This window comes from Ambystoma mexicanum, chromosome 6p (genome assembly GCF_040938575.1).
Source record: "Ambystoma mexicanum isolate Mex_15411 chromosome 6p, UKY_AmexF1_1, whole genome shotgun sequence".
Taxonomy (NCBI): domain Eukaryota; kingdom Metazoa; phylum Chordata; class Amphibia; order Caudata; family Ambystomatidae; genus Ambystoma; species Ambystoma mexicanum.
In genome coordinates this window covers 1,425,819,766-1,425,845,787 of record NC_090935.1, presented here as the reverse complement: position 1 = coordinate 1,425,845,787, position 26,022 = coordinate 1,425,819,766, and the positions used below count along the sequence as shown (strand labels likewise).

The following is a 26,022-nucleotide window of genomic DNA, read 5'->3' as shown; positions in this document are numbered from 1 at the left end:
AAGAGCGAACAACCCATCTTGGCACCTTTATAGGGAAGAGAGGAACCTTATGTGCTGAAGACTGGTGGCAGATAATGTTTGATGGAAATGACCAAAAATTGACCATAGCATTAATATTCTTCTTGGAAATAATGGTTGCTCATATTGAAAATCCAATTTAAAAATGTTCTCTTTTAAATTTGCAAATGAAAGATAATACTCTATTTGCTCGAAAGGCCAAGTTGAAGCTACATAACCTATCTGGAATGTTTATATGTACTTTTGCGAGTTGACATTGCAGGCTTGGCAGTAGACAAAGCAATCTAGTTCATCCTTTGCCTTTTTATTCCTCTCTTTCGTGTTTTCTTTTTAAATGTTTTGTGAAAGATGTGCTTAATTTTTAGATTGTTGACTATTGATTGTGCTTAAAAATTGCTTGTATTTTTTTAAAGGTTTGTAATAAACCAAATATAAAAAAAATTAAAAATAAAAAAAATACATACATCTGACACGCACTTCACACATGCAAAATACACATCACATAAAAAAGCCTTCTTACCTGTTTTTCCAGCTTCGGTCGGTCACTCCGGCCACCCTTGGCTCATCCGTGCTGCTCACAAACAGGAACCTATGAGAGCTTCCTGGTTCCTGAATATGAGCCCTGAACTGAATGGGGCATGTGACACGTGCCACATGTCACGATCAGCTCTGTCCCCTACTGAGTGCTTCCTTCTTGCGCTGCAACCCCCGGCCCAGCCTTCACCCTAATGGGTGTGGACTGGTCTGGTCCCTCCCCCCAGACCTGGTGTGGCAGGGGCCACTGCTATTCCAGTGCCCAGGAGCTTCTGTTTAAAAAAAAAAAGTTTTAATACAGGGATAGCAAGAGAGACCACAGGGGCCATGGCTGCGACCCCCAAATAACATCCCTGTCCATGTTTGTTAATGAAAGTCATTGAGCATCTAGACAATGGCCATGTTTAATTTTTTCAAACTTGACATTGAAATAAAATCAATAACAAAGTCTCCCTTGGAAGATAACACTGTTAGTTGCCTGCCCCTAGTGTACCCCCGAGAGTGATTTGCTTGAACGTGTGCAAACTACAAACAAGATTGATAACCAAGTAGAAGCACACATACTGAGGGTACTAGCACAATAGAAAAACCCTTCCACCATAGTAAATGCCTATAATAACTTTGCCTCCAAAACCCAAGATAGTTTCAACTCACCCCCCCATAAAATATTACACAAGCCTAAAAACTGAATGCATGGTTGGTATTGGAATATGAGGCACTAAAAAGAGCCCCCCTATAGATATGCAAGAATTTGAATTCTAACTCATTTAACTAAAAAAAATTAACATGTCAACAATCTCCACACAGGTCCCTGATTAGTAAACGCAAATGCTATATATGCTAACGCTGCACCATTTGTGCAAAGCAGCTGAGTTTAAGGATTAAAAACATTTGTGGAAATAATGGCCCTTTGCTTTAAATGTGTTTATAATGTTATGTTATGTTAGGTTAAATCTATTTGTAAAGCGTGCGGTTCCCGGAGGCATCATGGCGCTATAGTGAGAGATCCTGGCCTGACGCCAAGGAAGCCTAGAAAAAGTAGGTTTTTAGGGCTTTTCTAAAGGCTAAATAGTTAGGGAGTTTCTTATTGGTCCAAGGGAGATTGTTCCACAGCTGTGCCGCTGCAACAGAGAAGGCACGTCCTCCAACCCGGGCCCGTTTCTATATATGCACTGTTAACAAGTCGGCAGAGGCTGAGCGCAGTGTCCGGTGGGGGGCGTAAGGCAAGAATTTCTCCTGGAGATATTCGGCCCATTGGCCATGAATGGCACGGTGAACAATACAAAGTGCCTTGAAGTTAATTTGTTGAGTCACCGGGAGCCAGTGTAGAGCTCAGAGGACTGGGGATATATGGGCTCCATAAGGGGAGCCAGTAGCAACCCGGGCGGCAGATTCTGGAGTCGCTGCAGCCGATGAATTAATCCCTTAAATTGAGCGATATAGAGGGAATTACAATAATCCAAACGCAAAATTATCATAGCTGCCACCGGGGGGCGCAGGGGAGCCGGGATCATAGGGAGCACCTTTTTAAGTGTTTTGAGCTGAAAATGACCGGCTTTGCATACAGCTGCTATTTGCTTGTCCATAGACAAGGAAGCTGACAATGTTACCCCAAGATTTTTTACCTTATCCACAGGGATAGAAAGAGGGCCCAGGGTTGGCCTGGCAGTGGTACTGCCCAATTCTGAACTACATAGGACTCCATTGGGGAGTTGGCAGATTTACCGCAATATGTAAAGGGACTTACATTGAAGGTGTTGGATGTCTGCTCTCAGTAGCATTGCTTTTTGCCCATTTAATGGAAATAAACGTGTGTAATAATGGCTGTATTTCCAGAAGGTGACTTTCTAAGGAAAGCCAGTGTAGGGAGTGTAGAGTAGAAGTAATAGTCACGGGGGAAAGATTGCAAAATACTTGAATGGATGAATGATGGCTAGAACGAAGAGGAGCTAGATGAGATGGAACAGTAGAATAGTCTTGAGAAAACTAGTTAGGAAATTAGGAGTTTGGTAGAAGAGAATGTAAGAATGGAAGAAACAGGCAAGCCTTACGGATGTTAAACAGTTGATAGAGGGTGGAACAGGAGAGAGAAGAGATGCGAGTGGAAAAGGAGAGTGAAGAATCAAAATTAACACCACGATTATGGTCCGACGAAGAGGTGGAAAGGAGGCAAGAATAGAACTTCAGTTTTCAAGGGATTAAGGTGTAGAAGTGGGAAGACATCCATGACTGAATCGCAAGAAGAAAGGTAGTCAATGAAGAGTGAATAGAGTCAGTAAAGGAATTGAAAAAAAGATTTGTGAATCATCTGCATAGAGGTGACAAAGGCCAAGAGGAGATTATAGAGCAGAGAGGTGAGATATAGAGGGAAAAAGGATAGGGCCAAGGACTGAGCCTTGGGGAACACCATGTGAGAGAGGCAGAATGACAGAAGAGTGACCATGCCATGAGAAAGAGAAAGTTTGTTCACTTGAAACCAGTTGAGAATAAGTTTTGAAAACCTCTTTCATAAAGAGAAGAAAGAAGAATAGTGTGGTCAACCATGTCAAATGAGGCTGAAAGATCAAGAAGTACAAGAAGAGAGGAAAGTTTAGAGTAACGAGAGGTGATAAGTGAATTAGTGACAGACAAGAGAGCAGTTTCAGTGGAGAGGCGGGCCTAAAGCTCGACTGCAAATAAGGGAAGAGAGTGGAAGTTGATAAAAGAGGAGAATTAAGAATAACCCAAACGCTTGATCTAACAACCAATGAAATAGATATATTATTAAGTCTAATTATTTTCTGCCTCACCTTTTTCTTCCATTCTGTAGTATTAATATCTCTGCTTATGAGGTTATTTCATCAGGCTGTCCCAAGGACTGTGCATTCTGTTATGTCATACTGGCTTTTAATAGTATTCTTTTTTGCACAATCTACCGTTTTTTCCTCTTAAGCTATCCGTTGCTATTATGCCAACATGTCATATGTTTTATTAACATTATATCACATCCTCATATAGATCTGTTTTCTTCTGGTACATATAACTAAATCCACACATTTGGGGGGTGCTGTATTTAGGGCCAAGAATTCACAAACTTTTGGGTACTCTAGTCTCCCAACATGTTCATGTGTGTAATAAAATCTTTGTTTGAATAAATGTTGAATTATATTCTTTGGCTTGTACTATGTTTGGTGTCCCTCCAGCTCAATAACGTTCAGAAGAGTTCATTGAAAAGCCTTGCTTATCCGGTCTTAGGTATTCATGTAAGTTGCATTTTATAATGTGGCACAATGAATTAGTATCAGCACTCTGTGTGTTTACAATGAGATTTATGGCATGGCACTGTGCCTCAATTTTCCATGAGGTCAATCCAAAAAAAGTCAACAGGTTAACACTTACGTAGACCAAGCGCACGCCGTCAACATCTCACCTCCAGTTGCATGACCAAGTTCTTAAGCCATTTTCCCAGACCTCAAGCTGTTCAAAGCAGGACCCAATATGTTACATTTGTAGGTATCAATTAGGGGGGCATAATGAACATTTCTGCATGTTTTCAGAAATTGAACTAGGGCCACATAGCAAAGCGTGTTTTCATGATTACACCCCACTTGCTGGTTGTTCTAATTCATCCTTTGATTAATATAAACTTCTTTGCAAAATGGATAAAAATACACACTCTTACCTGAGCTGTCCTTGCTCACCAAGTCAGTAGAATATCTATTTATAGTCCAATTACGTTGTCTTCTTTTATTAGGGCCAAAACACATGACTTCCATTTTCCCATAATTTACCTCCTGGTCCAGGTATTTTGCATAATTGCTTAAGACATTCATAAGGCGCTGTAAGCCAATGGGCGTTTTATCTAACAGCGTTATGTCATCCATGTAATCTGAAGAAATTATTTGATTTGAGGAATTTATAACGCGCTCAAACTGACCAAACTGTATAATGTCACAGATGACATTTAAAAAGAACAATTACCAGAATTGAATAGGTACCCTGCATCCCGTCCTAAGGGCCAAACAGTTCCCAACAGGCCTGACGCAAGCTATAGCTTTATTGAAACAGAAATGTTTTTAGGGCCTTGCGGAACTTGAATGGCGAGTCAAGTGTTCTAATTTCCCTGGGTAAACTATTCCAGAGTCTAGGGCCAAACACTGCAAATCTTCTACCCCCTCTTGATACAAATGTATCCTGCATGTTCCTCAGTTTTAGTGAAAAGGAGCAAAGTTCAGTAAGTTTATTTGAAAGGTCTGCAAAAAGGTCTGCAAGAGTACCAAAAAGCACCTCTACTTTAACCTCTTGTGTGTTGCGTTCTTGTGTGTTGCATCCCCAACTTTGAATATCCATACTCTAACAATAGTGTCTTAATATAACAAAATCATCACTTTTTGCAAGCAATACTCATTTTAGTAAATGCATGTCATAATTTATTTTATCAACTGTATTAAACCGTGAGGAAAAGTCTATAAAAGTTGTATGCAGACATTTCCTTTAAAAGAGTACTGCATTCTGAGCTAAGAACTATAGCACCATGATATTCGTGCTCTACCATATTCAGCACAAAACCCTGTTTGGAATTCAGAAATGATCTTCTCATTTTCCACCCATTCACTTAATTCGTCTAATAGCATTTTGGTAAAGATTCTATAATTATTGTAGTCAAATCTTAAACCTTTTTGTAAATGGGAATAAGGGAGCTCTTGTTTCATGTGTGGGGTACCGACTCCAAATGACCTACGGCACTAGCTAAAATATGCATCAGTTGAGCTCTCTTAAACCGGTCTTGATTTATAATGACACTCCCGGACCCAGAGCTCTTAAGAGCAATAACGATTTGTACTTTATCTTGTAGAAAGCTGTGAAATGGTCAGGTGACATCCTCATTTTTGCTGCCAAATAGTCATCAATTGCATAACTTCTTGTGAAAGAAAGGTGACCTACAATGTGCTGTTCCCAAAGTCGTCATGCATTTGGATTTAGTTATGAATAATTTTAAAATATGGCATCACTATTAATCCATTGGCAAAATATATGTTCATCTTTAGATTTTAAGATCAATATTTGTTGCTAATTTGTGTATCACTATAGTTTGTAAGTTAGTTCTCAAGTTACCCATAATTGTGGTGTTCTCTTTTTCTTTACCAAAGCTCCATACTGAATTAAGGGCTTGCCATGTCCATAACAATCTAAAGAAAAGGTGTGTTTTAGATATCTGAGATTAAAGCAAATTTGTAGTCTATTAAGGATGTGGAGAAATCGGCTAATCTAGAAGGTAGGGCAGGAATATCCTCTTCCACCCACCATTGCACTCTAGGAGGATCACAGATGTTAGCAATATATAACCGCTTGTTTCTAGATCGACTTTTGAATGTCACGAGGTCCAATAAAATGTTAGATTTGGTAAAGGAAGATACACTTGGTGAATTTGAGTGAGTTCCCCGGATCAATGTCTGAAGGCCAAGCTGAAAAGGCTTCACCTCCAAGGTCTGTCTTTTGTTGCTGGCCCTCTCCCGGTCCCTTTCAGGGGAGGCACCCTGCACCTCTTCTCCAGTGTGTGGCCCCCCCTTCACCACCCCTGCCACTTTCTTGATGCTTCCTTCATTCATAGTCTGCAGGCTCTGAACCCCGAAGCCGAATGCACAGCACTCTGCGCTTCTGTGTGCAATCTTTACTGCCTCTGCCTTCTGGGTTCACAGTCTACAGAGTGCAACCAGAGTTTCAGATGCCTGCACCTAAAATTAGGAAATGTCATGCTTTTCAAATAGTTTTATTGAGCAATCCACCTCAGTTAGGTGCTTACATCCTCTGTTGTTCCAGAGTAACACAGAACAGAGCCATTCCTATTGCTAGGAACAAGTTATTAGTTTAGTCTGCCAGGGGGTTTGGCGCTAATCCCAAAACTTCCACTCTTTATAGGAGCCCAGTTTATGGCCATGCCAGGTAGGTATGGAGATTTCACAAACCCCTTCCACCAAAGGTTTAATAAGCAATCTTTTCTGAAGTTTTTAATATTCAGTACATTGTCTCTGTCAGTCCCTACCTCTCCTGAGGCCTTATTACAACCTCTAGTTCCTAAATGAATACTCTTTCTGCCCGGGGTTAATTATTTTAAAAATGTATATTCAGACGTCTGTATGGAGTCTATTTTGGGGGTTATAAAATGCGAAAGCTTTGCCGATTCAAAGAAAGTTCAAGACGTAATTATGCCTTCTTCCACCAATCACCTCGCAAGCTTGATATCCTCTGATCTTACACTCAATTGTGGAGTCCGGTGCAGTATTCTCAGCACCAGACTACGATTTAAAGTTATTGCTGTCAACATTATTATTGCAGTTAGAGGTGTACATATGTTTCAATATTATTGCATAAGGGAGTCCAAATCAATTGCTTATTATTGTCAATAATCAATTCAATCATAGAACAGGTGCGAGGGCTTAGGCCCCTTCAGTGGTCTTACCCTCGAGCATAACGCTCCTACTTCCTCCTGCAAGCTTTTGGTTGACAGATATATATCCCCAATTGGTGTATCTTCTGGTTGTCCGTCACTGTTGTTCCTACATCAGGATGTCAGTGTCATCACTTGCCTCATCTCTAACTGCTGGAGAATGTGGCCACAAATTCAACTTCACTGAGGCACAAGACGATGGGTTTGTGGACTTCACCCCAAAACATTTCCCAAGAACACTTCTTGAGCATCCAGTGAGATCTGCCACCAATATGACAATCAAGCACATCTGGGTCATGCACAGAAGAGCACGTAGCACTGGTTTTCTCTGCATCTCAACGCTCTTTGTTAGTAAGTTGTGTGTGTCCTGCTATTCCTGCCTGTTCATTTCCTTGTCTGTCTAGTCCCGGCCCTTCCTTCCTTCCTTCTTTATCTACCATGTATGTGAATTTTTCTCTTGGCTCCTGTTGTCTATTCTGCCTCCCTGTTTACATCGATGCCTTTTGGATCTTGGCCTCTGCAACAATGTTGCCCATCTAGCATTGGTTCTTCTGGCTCCTGCTTCATGAAGCTATCTCCCTGAATACATGAACATTCTTCTGAGGTATCAAGGCAAATGTAAACAAAGGTTTTCCATCCCGTTCTCTTTTTTTCTATCGAAGAGGCTTACGCCTCTCTGACCCTCTCCTGTTTAGAGCTCAGCTCTATTCAGTCAAGGTGGCTTCAGAGGAGAAACATATATTCCTCAAAACTAGAAAGAATAGTGTCCAAGTAAGTCCTGCACTTGACAACCCATGTCACTGACCTGACTGTTAATAGCTCAAATATGTGCCTTTTTGAATTTCTTTTGCATTCAATCTGCAAATAGCACGTAGCTAGAGTGACCAACCTGCTTGTACTTTGTGTTGTGCTTTATTACTTCTGTTTTTTACCAACATTAAATCTAACTTATCCTGAGCATTAGTTATGAATTCTACTTCAGCTATAGCCTCTCCCTGTGACTTAATCTAAGGCATTTTTTTTTGCTTGTTCTCACTAGTGTACCTTGGCGCAAAAGTTTACCTGCACTGGTGCAATGCATAACATTTTATTACAAGATGCAGTCTTGTGTTGGATTACAGCTGGCATGGCACTATAAATGGCATCCTCTAAGAAGGCCAGATTGTTTATTCCTTGTACTCCCTCTCCCCTGCCTGCCTTTTAACAAAATGATTTAGTCTCCCAAAAGTTCTGAATGAGAAACCATCTCATTAAGAATACTTTCACATAACTTGGCTAATGATGTTGAAACAAAATTAAGCACGGACATATGATCATTATCTAAAAGACCCACATTCATCAACCCTCCTTGTTTTTCTGTATCTACCATATCAGTCTTAAGCAAGTCATTTTACTGCCCCATAGAGATGTTTTCCATACAATTCATGTGCATCAAAAATGCACTGTGATTTTCAAATGATTTCCTTGAACCTGCTTCCAGTGATAGTGTACTCATGTCAATTTGTTAATTACATGTGGAACACGAAATGGGAAAGCAAGTCCACGTACTATTTATCCACATTGTCACCTGCTTCGCTTAACAGCATGTTCATATTAATTGATTCTTTATGCGTATAATTCATAGCTGGTAAAACCATCTGCTTATTGACAACATCATCACATTTCCCCTGCGCAAACTGATGTAGTTTATTCAGCTAAGAGTTAGAACAAGTATTGTTATTAATATTTGGCAGTCCTATAAAATGTTAAGAAATAGTTATAATTGTGTCATCCACACACGTAAAATGGCACATCAATCCCAGAGCCTTTCGGGTCAAGGGTTAGGTATGTGATAAATCCAGTGCAGTCATCCCTGATCTCCCGGCTGTAACCTCTCATGTGGCTAGGGGACGGCAGCCACTACCTGATCCTGACCCTGACCTTGGGGGCGTTAATATGAGGGAGGATCACATGGGAGTAGATGACCTCTGGGGAGATGTCATAACTCCATAGGGTGAGACATGGGGGGGGGGGGGGGTCATTACGAGTTGGGTGGTAAGGGGTTAACTGTGCCGGTGAAGGTGCTGGAGCCGTGAACCCCTTACCGCCCTATTTCGAGGTCTCCTCGCGGGCGCCGCTAAGGCCACCTGGTAAAACCAGGCGTCCTTAGCGGGTCCCGCGCGGAGACCAGCATGCTAACAACGGGCCCGTTATTAACGTGCCCGTTGTTAGCAAGCTCCCCATTCCCATTGAGCTCTATGGGGGCTCAAATGGGAATGGGGATGTACCGGGTCCGGGTTCCTTGAATGAGGAATTACTGGGCCCTCCAAGGTCGGAATGGCCCGGTAATTCCTCATATAAGGAACCCGGACCCGGTACCCGGTAAGGGAGTAGCCATGCCTCTAATAACGGCATGCCTACCTCCTAACTCGTAATGACCCCCATGGTATCCCCCATTTTCCCTTGAGAATAACCTCCCCATGTCTCAAACCCTCATGCCGTATTGCCATGTTTCCTCCCCTTTTCCCATAGAGAACAGGGGAAACCCCTTTAGTCAAGTCTGTGAGCCAACCTTGCCAAACTGATGGAATCACCTTTTTCAATTCAACTTATCATTCCATCATAAATGGCTTACCACCCAAACCTTTTAGAAATGCTCATTCAACTTCCACAAGTCAATCATTTACAATGGACGTCTATTCCCAGAATTCACAAAATACTGAGATGAAGAAGAAGAAGGATTGAGCAATATGGAACAAAAGAGATTGTGAACCTAGTGAGCGTTGTTGTGTTTCCCGGCACACACCTGTGTCCGGGAAATTTAAGCAGCCCGTACAGGGAATGGAAGGCAACTGCTGTGGTGACTGGTGAAAGAGAGACACACCACTCTTCATGGAGCGGAGGGTTGAGAAGCCAGAACCGGCGTGTTGGAGCCAGGCAACGTGCCACTTGAGGAAGAAGGAACTGCTGAGCCAAGGGACGCTGTGAGGATGCCAGGAGCCAGTGAAGAACTCCTGGGCTTTCACAGAAGGAGAAGAGCAGAATTACGCTTACCAGTGCCTGGAGAACAGCAGGCGTGTTGAGTGAAAACCACAGCGGTCCGACAAGCAAAGGAAAGCAGACAGCGAAAGAGAAGAGGAAGGGAATTCTTTGACGCCCGACCGCGAGAGAAGATACCAACCCCTACACAACCGGTCAGTCCTCCTGAGAGCAAACGGGACACTGGGGCGTGTCGATGAACACGCCAAGGGTGAATAAATGAAAGTTCCTTATTTGAGAAAGAGCAATTGACATATAAAGAAAGGGAAACTTATGTCGCAAAAAAACTCTTTGCTAGTGTGTAAATGTACAGAATGGCAGTATGAAAAAGACAGGAAGAAGATAATGGGCCTCATAAGTCTGACAGTCTAGAAATAAGGGTGCCGGTAGCAACGTACCAGCACCCTTTCCGGACTGCCAGACTATGAGAATGCCTGCAGGGGCTGGTGCGCCCGGCAGGTCAGACCTGAGCACCCCTGCAGGCATGGTTTTCACAGAAGCACTGACACCGTTAGCAACGGTGCCGGTGCTTCTGTGTCCCTATTCCCGCTGAGTCCCATGGGCCACAACGAGAATGGGGACTTACAGTTCCTGCCGCCAGACATCCCGGGCCGCCGGGACTTGTAGTGTCCCGGTGCAACTGGGATATCAGGCGGCAGTACAGCTGTTAGAGTTGCCGGAAACCCGCCACCTACTGGCTTGGTTTTCCGGCAACCCCGTAATGAGGCCCAATATGTCAAGCAAGATACATTATCTAAGATCATATATGGGCAGCTTTTGGAGTGGGCAGAAAACTTGAATAAGCAGAAGTCCTGGCAGGAGAGTACACCAGGCAATCTCTAGTGTGCAAATCAGAAGTCCTGGCAGTATGAAAAGGATTGTGTTAAGCAAGTTTGACGTGCAAGTGTTGCATGTGTCCAAAAGAGGCCCAAAAGAACTGTTCTTAGAGAGGCCAACATTGTGAAGTCAATGAAGTCCAGTCAGCAAGTGTTGCACTTGGCCAAGAGAGGCCCAAAGAACAGTTGTGTGTGGAAAAACCCTCTAGGAGTAAAGAAGAAGAATCCATGAGAAGGAACTACTCTCTGGAACCAAGAACTTCATCCTTGAAGAAACTTTTGTTTGGGCCTCATTACGACCCGGGCGGTAAGGGCACCGGTAATCCCTTACCGCCCTATTCCGAGGTCCCTTTGAGGGTCCTCCCTTAACGCCTGGTTAGACCAGGCGTTAAGGATGGGACCCGCAAAGGGACTTTGGAGGTAATTACGGTACCATAATTACCGCCTTCCCCATTCCCATTGAGCCCTATGGGGGCTCAAATGGGAATGGAGAAGGGCCTTCGTGAATGGGGAATTACCGCCCCCGCCAACCTTGGAATGGGGCGGTAATTGCTCCATTCACCAAGGCGAAGTCGGTATGGGTTTGGAGGAAGCCATGGAGCTAATAGCTCCATGGTTACCGCCAACCTCGTAATGAGGCCCTTAAGTCATTCTTTATGAACACTTTTTCAAACCACTTAAGGTTAAAGGCAATTCCCTTTTTCACCTTAGATTTAGGTTTGTAGTGTGAGGGTCAGCGGACAGATCATTAGTTTTTGTTTATGTAGGGAAATACCTCTTAGAGCAGGGCCAGAGAGGCCTTTTCCTGACCCCTTTATTTTCAATAAAAGTCTATAACCAAAAACATGGTAAACTTGTGTCTGTCTTTCATTCCTGACTCCTCACAGGTAGCTGTTCATGTCTTGCTCAAGCTTACCACCCAACCATTGTAGATTAAAGGTATTATTTTGGTCGCCTATGTCAAATGTCTCTGTTATGGGTGAGCAATGTCGACATTTTCTCCTCACAAGGCAGCCTTTGCTAGAGCACTAAGTTCTTGTTCGGTTTTGGCATGATAGCGATACCTGATGGGAGTAAATGAACTCTACTTATTTTTTTGGTCATCACATTGTTATTTTGTAAGTTATAAGGATGCTGATCATCGTGGGTTGTACTGGCAAATAGCTTTTGTTCCATGTAATTAAGTCCATGGCAGCTCCAGAACCATGTGGTTTGTATCCCTAGCTACATAATCATCTTTCGTAGAGTGGGTAACAGAGGGTAAAATGTCATGAACATTTTCCATCACCAGTTAGAGACAAATTATAAATAATAGCTATTAATTGATAATCAATGGTTGAGTTACTGCACAAAGGAATAAGGGAATGAGCAATCACAGGACATGTCTGACTGACTTGAGGGGTTGCCCAAGTCTGAGTTTCCACATGCCTCTCCCAAGCCTTAAAATGAAATAGGCAGGCCACAGGCTGAAGCCAACTTTAAAAAGATATTACTTTATAGAGCAATATGGTAAGGATGATTAAGGATGATTGAATCATACAGAGTCACCTTTCCTGAAGCCAGGAACATTTGTCTGAGTCCCCCCATATACTATACCACGAACACTGAAGACTGACCATGCTATCGCTCATGGACTACTGGCTGCAGGGATTATCCAACATGCACTCCATGACTCCAACATTACGTGGTCCAAGTGCTTGTTTGTCTTGCCTCAGTGTTCCCAATATACTGCAGATACTTTGCACAGTTTGTTGCACTGTGCCAAGGGGATGATCCTGCATGTACAGAGTGCCTCCATCTCTCTGTGGTCCTGGTTCTTGTCAGCTTGCCTTATGGTTTCCATTCCATCGCAGACACTTTGCACACTTATATATTTGTTGGATTATTTTATTTGTATAGAGCAAGTGTATCCAAGCGCACCATGTTCTCATATGTGACTTTCGAGTTGGGAGAAGGCAATGAAAGAGCTGCATGTGATAGTCATCAGATATCTATTTTAATGACACTATGACATAAGGTGAGATGGGTGTGCAGTCATATACATTCATGCTAACATTACACAGGTAGTGTGAACACACAAATAACATAGCGCATAAAGTGGTTTACATGTACCCATGCATGTACCGAAATAAAAAAATCTATGCCATAACATTGTGCCATACTTACAAACACAGGCATTCATATGTCCACACACACTCATGCCCGCACCTACTGGAATGCACACACACTAGCATTTTCAATGCAACCATTCAAAATGATCACACACATACATTCTTATAGATGACGAAAGAGAAGATTAGCAATTAAGTATGTACAATTTGGTCTTCAACACAGGACCCAGTGAACTAAAATCACACATATATTTCACTGTTGTTGGCATATATTTTTGATTGTGTATCTACAGTTTTCAATAGAAAAGATAAAAGAAATAGCAAGATCTAAACAAATAACTGTTGTTGATTTTCATGAACGTTTATTCAAGGCTTTAAAATGGATGTTACAAGTGCAAAGCCAGTTCCTTGGTGTCAATGGTTGGGTTGGATACAGAGTGTCTCAGAGTGTCTCAAGCTGTTGCAAACACAGTTCCTTGATTCCCATGTGCGCAAGTCTTTTCCTGCATCTCTGGTAAAGTGGCAACTTTGGAGATATTGCGTGGGTGCTTGTTGCTGAGACATTTGCCAGCAAATGGCTGTGTTCAGAACCACCATGCAGTTCAAAGCCTTAGACATGTATTGTGTGTGGCAGGCCACAGCTTCAATGTTCCTGCTCATGGATTAACTCCGTTTCTACTTTTTATTACATTTCAGTTAAGGAAAACATAATACAATATAATACTCAAAATACAAATACAGGTGAACTGCTCTTAAAACAAGACCAACAGATATGATATATTACTAAACATTGAGTAACTTTAAAGGCTAATCAATCTGCATTATACTTTCATGAATACACATAGAATCCGTCAGGCATGGCTGGGATTAAAGCAACCTCATACATCAAATTAATGTGAACAGTTTACTGTTAAGTCGTGAGGTTACACAATAATCGATATAGCAAATTGTTGCCACAACTGAGGAGTCAACTGTAGGAGTGAAGGGGCTCATTCAAGTCACTGCTAGTTGTCTTGGTATTCAGGAAAAAGCCAAGTTAACAAATCGAGCCAAAGCTTTGCCGATTTTAATCGGGTACCCAGTAGGAAATTCAGGGATCCATGGGTATTTCCGTTTTCACCATATCAGAAACCTTCCCGGCAACGCCTTCCCAATAGGGCTGAATCGTCAGACATGTCCAGGAAAGATAGACAAAATCAGCATCTTGGGCATTACATTTAGGACAGTCACCCGAGGAAGAGGGGTCACATTTTCTAATCTTAATTGTTTTATAATATGCCTGCAGTAAGAAGGTGTATTGTAAAATATCAATAAAGGTAATTAAAAGACACTTTTTTTTACTTGGATTCAAATACGCTCCCACAGGTCTTCCTCAATTATAAGTGTAAATCTTTCACCCAATGTCTCTTAGCTGTAATTGCTCCATGTTTCCTCCAGTTAATGATTATTTTACATATATTGGATACTACTGACATTGGGTTTAGTACCCTAGAGAGATAGCTCATCATTGTGCTTTCCTCCGGCATTGCTAGGATACCTTGACCTTTTTAAGTGACTTCTTCTGGAATCCAAAGATAATACATCAAGTTAGTAAAGGCAGATCAGCCTCTTTCTTGGAATCTAAATAGATAAACTCCCCATTCCACATACAAAGGTCATCTAACATTACTCTACCAAGTTTTAGGAGTGCATCAATGATACCCTCATCAAAGATGAATGGTAAGGCTGGGATCTTGCTTTAATCTCGCATGTACCGCATGTGCCACATGAATGGCCCAGTTAGTGGCAACAACCGTATTCAAGTCTTGGTGTTTCGTCCTAGGAAGAGACAGTGAAGTTGCATCCAGAGCATCTATATATGTTTGCATTTGTTCTATTTTCACATTCTGGTTCATAGCAGGGGAGACTACCATACCGCTGCTTGTTGGGCCATTGCTACCCATGTATACACCCCCGGATCCGGGACCCCAAATCTGCACATCTTGTAAGGAAGAGTAAATAGTTCCGATTTAATCCTAGCCGTTTTCGACCCCCGTACAAGTTTGCTAAGCAAGGATTTTGATTTCACTATAAAGGAAGTGGGGAATCTAATAGTAGCATTAGCAAAGGCGTGTAATCTTTTAGGAAGGATTACTATTTTTGTAATGAAGATGCAAGCCATACATGTTAATAGTAATTCAACCCAGCTTTTCAACAACCTCTTGAAGTCTGATCGTAGAGGGGGTGCAGTTCAACACAAATATTTTTGATGGGGAACCAGCAATGACTATACCCAGATATCTAACCCCCTGACCTTGGATTTACATTTCCCTATTGTCTATGATGTGCTGATGAATTTACACCATAATTCACCCGCTGTGCCTTTGTCTGTTGCTGCTATTCAGCAATTTAATTTTCATCATCGCATCTCCGTAATTAATGCCCACATACCGTTAAAATGCTATATGTCATATTGGACACCCTGCCCATGAACAGGCTCAGTACTTTGGATGGAGTAGTCCACCTATACATCCTTTTTTTCAGTGGTGTTTATTTTGGGTTCATCTGCTACAATGTCATTTGCAGATTCTGGATAAAATCCCATGCACTTTGGAAGCTTCAGTGTGGGAGGTAGGTGTGCTCAGTTGCGGGCAATGATATAGTATGACTCTCTGTTGGCTGACACAACTTTGTTACTTAGTCTGCTGCCCTATTTACTGTTGGTGTCGCTTATTGGCGCATCTACAGTTCAAGGGGTTGGATGTAGGCATAGCGTAGTAGATCCATCTTCACCTTCTAGTAGAATGACTTACCCTTTAACTGTTAAGTGTTGGACCCATGAGAGGATGATAACCATGATTCAGATGCTTGTTAATCTGCTTAGCATCACATGCTGTGCATATGGTCCGACATCCAGTGGTAACCGCAGAGTATTCCCTCAGATTGTTTTTTTCCGCCTAGATAACTGGTCGCCCTATAGCGGTGCTCTTCATGAGACATTGTTTATCTTACCAAATTGTCGGTTTATTCCCCGTTAAATCACTTTGCCCATCAAGAACATCTTTGACGAAGACTACGGGGGAATCGTCTACGGCTGTGGGTTCTGCGCCTAAGATCCGGCGTTCGGACTTCCACGTGGTCGGGCCTTCTGGCCGGCCTACACAGTAGGGAGAGTGGGCTCGGGGTTTGCCATACTGTTATTATGTCTTTCCTCTTTTCCACTGCTTTCCTTTTTGGTCTGGTCACCCTTCCCTTCTGCTATGGAAAGGACTCCATTTAGATTCTGCCCTGTGTGTAGGGTCAGATATCCGTGCAAAGACGAGCACACGTCGTGTAACGTTTGTCTCCCCCTACAGCACGATGAAAAGCGGTGTTTGGCGTGTAAACTCCTTAAACCTAAAACCCTTAAGGAGCGCTGGTTGAAGCGGTGGGCCGCATATGGTATGTCACGCGTGGAGCCTCCCTCCCATGCCGCGACACCAGCCGAAAGTGACGGGGGTACATCGGATGACCAAACGTCCAACGCGGACGTTTTAGACCTTGAGGCGGACTATTCTAGGGCCGCCACACCCGTCCCCAACCCTTCCAGGCTCGACTCCAGTCTTGCTACTGGGACCACACCCGGTGACAGGGGTGTACAATCGCACAGCATAAAGCACACAACCCAAGCGCCCTCCTGAACGACTTCGTCGAAGAAGGCCAAAGCGACAACGGGTCCGCCGCAAACTTCGGCCGCGCCCACGGATCGGTCTGATCCGATGCCTTCCCCGCGTCTGCAGCAGCGCATGACAACTGGGCATAACAAACATAACAAGGGCGCTACTCCCCAAAGTACACGCGCCGGAGTATCAGAACAAGAAACTTTGACGGATTCCAAGATTTCCAAGGCCCGTACAGGCCCGAAAACTACTAGTAGGCCTCTACCCGAGAAGCCATTTGCTGGCCCTTCTGGAGCCGCGGAAGACATTTTCACTGCCGACACATCATCGGAGGCGTTGTCTCCCGAAGATTCGGTGACTATCCGTAAGAGCATTAATAGGATTGCTACGGCGGTGGGCCTGGTACCAGTTCCGCCCACAGTTATGGGCCAATCCGCCGAAAGGTTTTCCACGGATTGGGAAGACAATCCCGTAGACTCTTACGAAGAAAGCCAGGTACCCCTCTCAAGCACCCTGAGAAGATCCTCTCAACGCCTTATGACGGAGAACACGGTTCCTACTCAGCTAGGTCCATTTGGGTCATCCAAGTGGACCACGGAGCAATTCGAGGGGTGTATGGATCGGCTGGAGCAGTTTTTCAGGGCTTCTGATCAACCTCTGCCGGCAAAAGCTCGGGTAGACCCTAACCCTCAAACACAAGACGTCCAACACCTAGATGTCCAACACCAAGTTGACTATCAAGATGATGTTCAGATGGACACGTATAGAGACATCTATACAGAAGAAGAGGAGTTTTCTTTTCTGCACAACTCTGGGGAAGATCAAGGAGCAACAGACAACTGGGAGGACACCCAGCAGGACGATCACAACTCTATCGTTTGCCTCGACTCGCCCCCATCCACCCCGATTTGACAAGCTTCCCGGGTGGATGATCAAATGGCTTTCAACAACATGTTGAAAAAAGCAGCGGAATTCTTTAAAATTGCCACGCTTGAAGCCTTGCCCGAACAGGATTTCGCGGACGACATTATTAATGAAAAGCCTCTGGCAAGCCAGTCTATCCCTCTCTTGAGCTCTGTAAAGAGAGGCTGGCCCTTTCCTTACTCACACCCGCTCAGACTAGGGCTGTGAACCCAAGGGTCGAAAAACTTTTCCGACCCTCCCCCACAGACCCGCTTTATATCAAAGGACACGCAATCCCAGACTCGCTGGTGGTGACCAACACTCGCAAGAGAGCAGGGGTTCCCCTTGCCACGGGAGAGTCACCCCCGGACAAGGAGTCCAAAAGGTTGTATGCCTTAGGTAAACGGGTTACGTCGGCGGCAGCCTATACCGTCCGGATTGCCAATAACACGACATTACAAGCAAGCTACGTCGACGTGCAATGGAACCAACTCCAGGAAGGCCTTCAAGAGGTTCCGGAACCAACGAGAGCCAAGCTTCTCGCTATTGTCTCGGAGGGCAAACTTGCCAATCAGAATGTGGTAAAGAATACCCTGGACACAGCAGAGACAGCAGGCAGGTCTCTCGCACAGGGTACTCTCCTAAAGAGGCACGTGTGGCTGCGCACGTCAGGCTTCAGGCCTGAGACCCAGGCATCCATTATCAACAAACCCATCGAAGAGGCCAACCTCTTCGGGAAGGCGGTAGACGATGCGCTGGGGACAGCCAAGGAGGAGCACGAGACTATTAAGTCGCTGCACCAAATTTCCCAGAAACCCTCTTCACAGAGGGACAGTAATTCTCGGCGGGCCTTTCGAGGACAAGCTCGCGCCGCTCAAAACAATTTCTGCATGGGCAACTTCAACTCAAGTCAACTGGCTGCAAGCCCCACTTACTACCCCCAGAGGGGTCAGAAGCGCGGAAAGAATAGAGGCAGAGGCTCCAATTCCAGAGGAGCGTCAACTTTGGGTCAGAAATGACCACCAAGTCCAGGTCCCCTCCCATGTCTTCCCCGGTCGGTGGGCGATTAAAATCTTTCCTCAAGGCATGGGAGGAGATAACTTCAGACCAGTGGGTCTTAAAGACGGTCGCCCACGGTTACTGCGTGGAATTCGCCCGACCTCCACAGTTCAGACCGCCGAAACATCGACGCCTTTCACCGGAACATCTGCAGATCCTGATCCAAGAGGTGGAAGCGCTGCTGGGAAAGGACGCCATAGAAGCCATCCCGATTCTTCAGGTAAACAAGGGTATCTATTCAGTGTACTTCCTTGTACCCAAAAAGGATCTCACCATGCGTCCTGTTCTAGACCTGCGCCCAGCGAACAAGTTCATAAAGCCCAGGAAGTTTTGCATGGTAACACTGCAAGAGGTAATCCCATTGCTACAACAGGGGGACTTCATGACAACATTGGATATGAAAGATGCATACTTTCATATTTCAATGCTGCCAGCGCACAGAAAATTCCTAATGTTCGTGATTCAGGACAAACACTACCAGTTCAAGGTACTCCCCTTTGGCATAGCCTCGGCGCCAAGGGTGTTTACCAAGGTCCTGGCAGTGGCAGCGGCACACCTGCGCAGACTTTCAGTTCCAGTTTACCCTTACCTCGACGATTGGCTCATCATGGGGGACTCGTTCGACGTTTGTTTTTCAAACACCCAAAAAACAGTGGACCTACTGTTCAGCCCGGGATTTTCTATCAACGAAAAGGAATCCAGCTTAGTCCCCAGCCAAGTAAAACAGTTCCTGGGGGCTCTAATTCGTACGGAAGACGGTCTAGTCTTCCCTTCCAGCGAGAGGGTTCAGAACATGCTCTCTCAGGTTCCTCAGTATGTAGCCAGTCGAGAGGTGACTGTACGCAAAGCTATGCGTTTGCTAGGAATGATGGCGTCATGCATATGCTTGGTTCCCCACGCGCGGCTGCGCATGCGTCCCATGCAAGAGTGGCTCAACAGCCAGTGGTGTCAGGCAAACGGACAATGGGAAGATCTGTTAGTTTCTTGACAGCCCTCGTTCTCTCTCTGCAGTGGTGGTCGAGGGAGAACCTCTTGAAGGGGAAAACCTTCACCACGCCTGCAGTGGAAGCCACTCTCACGACAGACGCATCTCTCAGAGGGTGGGGGCTCACCTGCTTCAGCAGACAGCGCACGGAGTGTGGTCCCCTCAGGTAGCATCCAACCATATAAACCTACTGGAGCTACTAGCAGTGTTCAAAGCATTGAAAGCCTTTCAGGAGCAACTGCAAGGGAAGACAGTGCTGGTCCTAACCGACAGCACAACAGCAATGTATTACCTGAACAAACAGGGGGGCACTCGCTCTCCAGGGCTATCCAAGCTGTCCCAAAACATCTGGATATGGGCTCTCAAACACAAGATGTTCCTGATATGCCAACATGTTCCAGGGGAACTCAATCTTCTGGCAGACGTACTCAGCAGATATTTTCCTCTGCCAGAAGGGTACGAATGGCGACTACACGAAGACATTGTATCCAGCGTCTTCTCAGAATGGGGGTTTCCAGAGATTGAGCTGTTCGCTACTCAGGAGAACGCCCAATGCCAAGATTACGCCTCAAGGTACCCCCAGAACCGATCCAAGGGGAACGGTCTCTGGATAACTTGGTCGGGGAAATTTGTCTGTTTCCCCCCCCCCGACTCCCCTTCTGAACAAGATAGTACACAAGATGCACCAGGAACCAGTCACCATGATTCTGGTGGCTCCCATGTGGGCCTGCCAACCCTGGTTCGCGTACCTGATGGAAATGTCCCTCTCCCCACCTGTCAAGCTGCCCTGCCCGTACAACATGTTGTCCCAGGACAGGGGGGAGAGACTGCACCCATGTCCACAAACTCCGAACTTAGCAGCCTGGCTCCTGAGGTCATAGAGTTTGGACATCTGCAACTCCCTCAGAGATGCATGGACATACTGAGGGAGGCAAGAAAGCCTAACACACGTTATTGCTATGCCAGCAAATGGAAACGTTTTGTCATCTGGTGCAGTTCCAAAGGCGTCAATCCCACCGATTGCTCGCCTTCACCCATTGTGTTATATCTAACCCATCTATTGGACTCTGGGTTAGTCTTCAATTCCTTAAAGGTTCACCTAGCGGTATTGTCAGTCTACACCACGTCACAGCAGAAGGTGTCGTGGTGGAAAATACCTGTGATTAAAGCCTTTATGGAAGGGGTTAAAAGAATGTATCTCCCCATCACTCACCCAGCCCCTGGGTGGGATCTAAATGTGGTTTTAACTAGGCTCATGGGACCCCCTTTTGAGCCTATGCATAAAGCTAGTCTGAAAGACCTGACTTACAAGACAGCCTTTCTAGTAGCTATCACTTCTATCAGAAGAGTTAGCGAACTACAGGCCCTCTCGGTTTTGGACCCCTTTGTTACAGTCCACAAAGATAAGGTAGTTCTGCGCACACATTCCATATTTGTGCCGAAATTCATTTCGAAGTTCCATGTGAACCAGTCAATTGAACTACCCACATTCTTCCAGAGACCTACTAACATGACCGAAAGAAGCCTTCACACACTGGATGTGCGAAGGGCAGTCATGTTCTACATGGATAGAACTAAACCACTGAGGAAGACAATTCTTTGTTTCAGTGGCAGCTGGTAGAGAAGGGGACCCTGTCTCTAAATCAGCAATATCAAGGTGGATTGTCAAATGCATCACGCTATGTTACACTCTTGCAAAGAGAGAACTGCCCTTCAAGCCTAGAGCACATTCTACTCGAGGCACTGGGGCCTCCATAGCATTCATTGCAAATGTTCCCAAATAGAGTCCATTTGCAAAGCGGCAACCTGGAGTTCTGTACACACCTTTACAAAACACTATTGCCTAGACACTCATTCTAGGTCTGATTCTCAGGTGGGACAAGCAGTACGAAGACATCTTTTTTCTACTGTTCCTTCTCACAACCCAGCTCCAACTCCGGGTACTGCTCGCTAGTCTATGCACAGCATGTGATTCTAAGCAGATTAACAAGCATCAAAAGACATGCATTACTTACCGTAAAAGCATTTCTGATGATTGTATCTGCTTAGATTCGCATGTGCCCTCCCTGCCTCCCCGCTCGGGGTGGAAGGAACATAGACTTCTTACTACTTTCTCTCTTCATGTACTCACTCACTATAGCCTTGGGCTCCCTCATGGCAGAAAAAATACAATCGGAGGGATCTCGGCGCGTGAGGGATTTTGGGCACTACACACGTCACGATAGGGATAGTGTTTCAGACACGCCTATGCCGACGTCCCCTTTCGGTCCCACGAAAGACAAGATGCAATACTCCGCGGTTACCACTGTATGTCTGACCATATGCGCACAGCATGTGAATCTAAGCGGATACAATCATCAGAAATGCTTTTACGGTAAGTAATGCATGTCATATCCAGATGACTTCAATGACCTGCCGGTCGCACATATATACAATATCATTACACTAGTTCTGCCCCACTGCACAAATAAACAGCTGGTGAAATGTCTGACACATACGCAGAGTGTATGCAACTATGTAACTGTATATGTAGCACACTTAACATTAGTGTCATCACAATTCTACTGCCAAATGCACATATTTATGTATGCATGGTGCTCCTGAAATCAGGCACCATGTTAAATCAGGTATACTCAGCTGGTAGACTATGGGCCTCATGGAGAATTTGGCGGTATTCCGGTGGTTAAACCGCCAAAATACTGCCAAAAAGAATTACTGTTACCGCAACTTGGTCTGGCGGGATTACCATCGGATTACAATTGGTGGTATGATGGTGTTAGTCCCCATTTATGTAGTCCATAGGACTCCATGGGGATTTCGTTGATTTGGCTGATTTTTGGTGGTAAGGCAGCAGAATTACCTTCAGCATTTTGATGGAGGTTTTTCCTCTGCATCATCCTCACACTTGTAGTACGGCAGTGCGGTAATGCGGTGGTAACTATGTTACCCCTGCATTACTTCTGTTTTTTCCCACACCGCTGTACGTGTAATGAGGCCCTATATATGGTAATTCATATGGCTCTGACGCTTCCCATCTTTTTGATGGGACGAGGGTGAGAAGTGGTACAGACTAAAGATAACACAGTTGTTATTTAAAGACCCCATTTTATCTGCTACATACCTGAAAAATAACTTTCTTTTAAATTTTAGGCAATCGCTTCATCCGTGTTGAAGTCAGCCGTTCGCAAGCCCAATAATAAAACAACAATTCAACGTGGAAAGTAAGATTATCTTGTATTTTTTCTTGCTTTTCATTGGCTCATTTTAGGACATTTATTCCAAATTAATCTTGGTCCTTAAAAGTTAAGGTTACCATATTTTAATCCGGCAAATCTGAGACGCCCTGAATCTATGTGTCAACCTCACTGACTCTAAATCACGATTAATGTGCATCAATAGTCATCCACTTATTCATGGGAAATCTGGTAAATCAGAAATCATAATCAATTAGGACTCATTTTCATTTGTCTGATACAAAATCCTATCACTCAACTAGTATCATGTTTGCCAGACAGGAGTAGCTCATCCACACCTTCTTTGCATTTTGGGACTTGCATTTTTGAGTTTGAAATGGAAAAAGAAAGAATACAACAGAGTGAAATTGTTAAAACTTAGACTGAATGATTCACCTGACATGGGTCTGATCAATAGTTAAAAAGGTATTTTTAAAATATCAAGCATAAACGTTGTTTGGCACAGTAGAAACAGCTACAAGGTGGGTTGAATTTGCACACACACATACAAATGTAGAGTATGTTTCTTCAAAGTATCGGTTCTGGTATTACCGGTTTTCAGCTATGGGCCAATTAAATCAAATATAGAGATGTCACACTGAAGAACTGTGTCAACAGTACCGCAATCACAACAGTAACAAATGTACAATTCCTAAATTTAGATATCTTGTTTTCATATACATATTCAATCACAACATCTCAGAATATTATCACAGGTCATCAGTTAGGAATCAAGATATTTAAACTGCTTTTGTGATACTATCAAATACATGTGATTTATCTGAAGATGTATAAATTTTAAAGAATGGGGCTCTTTCCACCTTTTGTATGAACTATTGGAGCACTGACTTGAGCCGCCCAAATTGGGAACTGACAAACATCCTGTGTTGTTTTTTGCTGACGCCTTAGTGATTTTATCTACTTAACCTATGGGCTTGATGCACAATCTAGACATTTTTAATAGAAAATGCAAGGAATTGTGCCTTGTGATCAATACCGACAAAATCAGATGTATGTTCTTCAGGCATTGCTCATCTAAACGGCCCAAAGCTAACATTATAGTAGATGGTCACATTCTGGAACAAGTGACCACATATGAATACTTGGGTATAATATTCCCTGAGAATCTCACGTGGTCTCATAAACATCTAAAAGTCACTGTGGCTATTGAAAAGTATTGTGGAGGAATTGGGAGGTGTTTTTAGTACCCATGGAAGAAGAGCAATTTCACCTGGATTGTATCTCTATAGAGTGCAAGCTCTATCTGCAGTTTTATATGAAGCAGAACTATGGGGCCATTTGAAAGTTCTTTCACTTAGTGTCTCAGAGAATAATTTTATTAGAGCGTTGCTTATGCAACCCCTTGGAGCACCTTTAGCTAGTCTTAGATGGGAGTGTAGTTTCTTTATTTTTTCTTAACTGTTTATTTATTACACTTGGAATATATTGTCAACATTACAACATATTGAGTTGAGAAGCAACGACCAGACCTTAATACATTCTTGTAAGGTACACACATATTAACATGAATCATAGCAATAAGGGATACTGACAATTGACATCAGAGTGATGGGTCAACCACGGCTAGGTACGCCCGGGTGTCAGACCATATGTCCTTAGGTCTGTTGACACTTGGCAGTAAGGCAATATACAGTTCCTCTGTATCTTTTGCCCAGACAACGTCCCTCAGCCATATATCTTTCGTGGGAGGTTGTTTATGCGTCCATCTCATAAGGATGGCCCTCTTGGCCAGCAGTAAACCCAAGTTCAAGAATCTGCGCTGGGTTACACCCATTCGGCCAGTATAGCCGAGTATACAGTCACATGACGACAGGTCCAGCTGTCCCCCCAACAATTCAGATAAGGTGGCTTTAACAGCGTTCCAGTATTCACACCATTGTGAGCAGGACCAGAACATAGGTAGCAGGTGAGCATTGTCATCCCCACATCTGGGGCATACATTGACCCAATCGGTTCGAAACAGGTTTAATCTTGCCCGGAGATAATATAGTCTATTCAAAATCGTGAAGTGTATGAGTCTGAACTTCGAGTTCAATGACACCCCTTTTGACAATGAGCAATGCGCCCTCCGTTGAGAGTCAGTAAATCTGTAACGCTCACCTGACTCCCACAGAGGCGCTGACCAGGACTGGAATGAAGTTGCTTCTTCCGGTGAGGCGCTGGACTCAGAGTATGGCAGGGCCGGTTCTTCTGTATGTGAAAAGGGAGGGGCGTTAATGATTTGCGAGGCAATGTGCAGCTTCCCACTCCCTTCACCTCCTGAACGAACCCCCTTTCTGTAATTCCCCTAGAATCTCACCTTTGGTTTTGTGATGGCGAGTTCTCCTTCCTGCTTCTGGTGCAGGGGCGCGTTGAAACCCAGTTAATTCACTCTCATACATCCATGTTGGTTCTGCTAATGTCCGAGAATAAAAAGTCTCTATTGTCTTTCTTTCAGGTGCAGAACGTGGATCCTGAGAAGAGCGATGAAAACGATGAAGAATGCTCAGGTTAGTGTTCAAAGAATGTTTTTCCTCTGAGTGCAATATTAAACGCTAATGCAGATGTCTTTTTTCCCCATAGGGGCCGGAGTCAGAATGCTGAACGAGCATAGACCCGAAACGAGAGGTAAGTTCCGGTAAGTCTTTAATGAGAGTCTTTATTATGTCTTTTCATTCTCTCATTAATTCCGCTGTCTTTCTTTTCCCCTTAGGGGCCGGGGTCTGCAGGTGCCTGTATGCGGCAGAGACCCGAAATGAAGTATGACCCAAACAGGTAAGTCTAAATGGAAGCTCTGGCTTTCCTTATGCTCTTCTCACTCTCACCTTTGTTTTCTGTCTTTTTTCCCCAGGTGCCGGGTTGATGCAGCGAATCCGGACGAGCGCCGCTGGCAATGGAGGCTGGCAGCAAGGTGAGTGAAATGCGGCGCGGCAGCGACGGGTGAGTTGACCTTTTAAAATGAAAGTCTTTCCTTTTCAGGATCGCCGACGGGACGACTCTTGGACGAGGTTGAAACAGGTAAGGGCTCTTCTTTTGTCCAATTCTTTCTCCTTCTCCACATGCATGTGTTTCAGGATGCAGGCGGGCGTGGCAGAAGTCCAGAAGCAGGAGCAGGCACGGTGAGCGTCCAGCTGCTAGATGCAGAACAACGCGAAGCACGTGTGGCAGTCCGGGCGTGGTTTAAATAGCCTTGGAAGAAGTTCCAGGTAAGTATTCTTCCACGGACCCCACCCAAGTAAAATAGTTCCTTTAATAAAGTA

At 44.3% G+C, this 26,022-nt stretch overlaps 1 long non-coding RNA gene across 3 annotated transcripts in view; it reads left to right on the top strand.

Annotated features, from left to right (window-relative positions):
• LOC138511055 (uncharacterized) overlaps positions 1 to 26,022 on the top strand; it is an 804,004-nt gene that overhangs the window by 116,157 nt on the left and 661,825 nt on the right. For 2 of the 3 annotated variants that reach the window (XR_011280563.1, XR_011280561.1), the window contains exon 3: positions 22,680 to 22,750. The exons of the other annotated variant lie outside the window; for it this stretch is intronic. This is a non-coding gene — a long non-coding RNA (uncharacterized lncRNA). The remainder of the gene's footprint in view (positions 1 to 22,679; positions 22,751 to 26,022) is intronic. 3 annotated transcript variants of the gene reach the window in all.